The sequence below is a fragment of the Brienomyrus brachyistius genome, chromosome 10 (genome assembly GCF_023856365.1).
Source record: "Brienomyrus brachyistius isolate T26 chromosome 10, BBRACH_0.4, whole genome shotgun sequence".
In the NCBI taxonomy this organism is placed as follows: domain Eukaryota; kingdom Metazoa; phylum Chordata; class Actinopteri; order Osteoglossiformes; family Mormyridae; genus Brienomyrus; species Brienomyrus brachyistius.
The window spans coordinates 27,931,600-27,935,162 of NC_064542.1; positions in this window are offsets into that span (position 1 = coordinate 27,931,600).

Consider the following 3,563-nt stretch of genomic DNA (forward strand, 5'->3'; position numbering starts at 1 on the left):
GGGATAAGCAGACACCTAGCAAGCTAGTAGCTAAACACACGAAAGTTACAGCCTCAAAATGACCTCAGAACTGATTCAGCAGCTCTATGACTCATCTCAACAAGATTCCTTCAGCAATGGAAAAATACTACGATGGTTGCTGATTCGTATATCTCCCTTTTTCCTGTGTCTCGACGGGCTTAATTTCGGAGAAAGACAAAGGATACCTTCAGCCCACATTGTCTGTTGGTGTGGGAGGCATTAGATCTTATGATTGCTCTGCATGGTGGTATAAGGCCCCGGAAAGGCGATTTTACAGGAGCAGGGGCAGCCTGACACTGGTCCCTTATGGGAGGGAAACAGCCACATGCACAGGAGTGAACAAAGTCACGAGGGTTCATGAGCACTAAGGTGAGGTCAGATGCCTGCCATGGCCTCACCAATCAAAGGCCAATCATCCCTCAGCTTTTATGGGAAATTACGGGACTCAAAGCATGAAGTAGATTTCCATCCATCAAGGAACAAGAGACTTTTCTTCATGTTCTACTACAAATGGTTGCTATTAGGACTGAAGCTGATCTGAGGGCAAAGGGTGACCCTCCCCATTTTAGGGTAACGGTTAGGGGGGGCTGACCCCGTATCTGGGTCCTACTCAGTCTTAGAGCCTTGATATTATATTGTCAGGTGTAATGTGTATGTCTGTGCATTTGTTTAGTGTGTCACTCATTCTTACTTTTGTGTTTAATTATTACTTTGTGAAAAGCATCTTGGACAGATGACTTCACGTTGCCTGGAAAAATGTCCTAATTTAGGTGGTAATTCTGTCTGAGTGAAATGGGGTCTTAAAGACATCACGCTAGCTGACGGCAGAAGCGCCGGCCCTTCGTTGGAGAAGGAGCGCTAACGTCACATGTGACCGCAGGAGCTCTGCCTTCCTGCTCCGTACGGCACACGGCCGAGGGGCTCTGGGCCAGTGTTACACACAGCTGGCAGGGCGAAGCTCACCATTAAGGGGACAGGTGGGCTGCAGCTTGTGTCTCTCAGGTCATGTTAGCTGAACGGCAGCAAGTGAGATGAAATGCAGGTCTGAGGGAAATGCCATTAGGGAGGCTGTAAATGAAATTAGACTGGAAATAGGACCTACCACTGGGAGGAGAGCCCCCAGCTGACATCATGCAGATCCGGCGTCTTATCATGACTAATCATTTCCTGCGTGGCATTACACCGGCCCACAGTTCAGTGGCAAACACACTGTATACACACAGGCACATAGGCAGGAGGTTTTGGAGAGATTGGCCTCATTGTACAGTGTCTTTACCATCTCACCTCTGTTACATGGGGTCTATCTACTCAAACACACGGGATAAAGGGGTCAAGGTGTGAAAAGACAACAGAAGAGTGGGGTGGGGGCAGGAGGCCGGTGGGGAAAACACAGAGGTCACAGCAGAGGGGGAGAATAGCCTTAGAGAACCAGCTACCTCCTGTGTGTGGAAACATTTAGTGTAATACCAACATCCATCAACAAATGCAAGGTGAAACAGAACAGACTTACATGCAGTGGGTGTAGGACTCACACAAAGATCCACTGTGTATGGGGAACACACAGCACTCTCTGAGAGATGCAGTGCCTACAGAGAGCACACAGGACTCAGAAGGAGATCCAGTACCTACAGAGAACACACAGGACTCGCAAAGAGATCCAGTACCTACAGAGAGCACACAGGACTCAGAAGGAGATCCAGTACCTACAGAGAACACACAGGACTCACAAAGAGATCCAGTACCTACAGAGAACACACAGGACTCACAAAGAGATCCAGTACCTACAGAGAGCACACAGGACTCAGAAGGAGATCCAGTACCTACAGAGAACACACAGGACTCACAAAGAGATCCAGTACCTACAGAGAGCACACAGGACTCAGAAGGAGATCCAGTACCTACAGAGAACACACAGGACTCACAAAGAGATCCAGTACCTACAGAGAACACACAGGACTCACAAAGAGATCCAGTACCTACAGAGAACACACAGGACTCACAAAGAGATCCAGTACCTACAGAGACCACACAGGACTCACAAAGAGATCCAGTACCTACAGAGAGCACACAGGACTCAGAAGGAGATCCAGTACCTACAGAGAACACACAGGACTCACAAAGAGATCCAGTACCTACAGAGAGCACACAGGACTCACAAAGAGATCCAGTACCTACAGAGAGCACACAGGACTCACAAAGAGATCCAGTACCTACAGAGAGCACACAGGACTCACAAAGAGATCCAGTACCTACAGAGAGCACACAGGACTCACAAAGAGATCCAGTACCTACAGAGAGCACACAGGACTCACAAAGAGATCCAGTACCTACAGAGAGCACACAGGACTTAAACAGAGATCCAAGGCATATACATAAGAACATAAAAACATATGAAATTTACAAACGAGAGGAGGCCATTCGGCCCATCAAGCTCGTTTGGGGAAAACTAATAGCTCAGAGTTGTTAAAATCTTATCTAGCTCTGATTTAAAGGAACCCAGGGTTTTAGCTTGTGCTACACTAGCAGGAAGACTATTCCATACTCTAACTACACGCTGTGTGAAGAAGTGCTTCCTCAAATTCGTTTTAAAATGTTCTCCTACTAATTTCCACTTATGGCCACGGGTTCTAGTATTTCAACTAATATTGAAGTAGCTGTTTGGCTGAACAGCATCCAGACCTGTTAGAATCTCATATACCTGGATCATGTCCCCCCTTAGTCTCCTTTGCTTGAGGCCAAACAGATTCAGCTCAGCTAACCTCTCCTCATAAGACATTCCTCTAAGACCAGGAATCATTCTTGTAGCCCTACGTTGCACCCTTTCCAAGGCAGGAATGTCCTTCTTAAGGTATGGTGACCAAACCTGCACACAATATTCCAGGTGGGGTCTTACCAAGGAATTATTTAATCGTAGCATCACCTCCCTTGACTTAAACTCCACACACCTAGAGATGTAACCCAGCATCCTATTGGCCTTTTTTATTGCTTCCCCAAACTGGTGAGAGTGGGACATGGAAGCATCAACATACACACCAAGGTCTTTCTCGTAATTAGCTACCTTCATTTCAGTGGAACCCTTAAAATATCTGTACTTTATATTTCTGTTCCCTGCATGGATTACCTTACATTTATCTATGTTTAATTTCATCTGCCTGGTATCAGCCCAGTCACTAATTTAATCCAGATCCCGCTGTAGCCTCTCTGCTGCTAGTTCAGTATCTGCTACACCACCCACCTACAGGGGACACACAGGATTCAAAAGTACTTAAAAGAGGTTCACCAGTTCACCCAGCACACACCAGCAGGGGGTGCTCTCCCGCAGCCAGTCTGCCCCCCTGTCCCTGGATTGAAAGTGTTTGTATCACCGTTGCAGAAAATAATAGCCATGAAGGGGAAATGACTGGTCAATAGAACCTCTGAATCATTCAGTTTCCTGGGTTTTGCTGGGCAAATGGACATCGTCTTTGTTTATTCTGGCAAAAGGACACCTAATGTCAATATTTACTCGTTGCCCAACTGCAGCAACTGGGGAAAACCTTCTA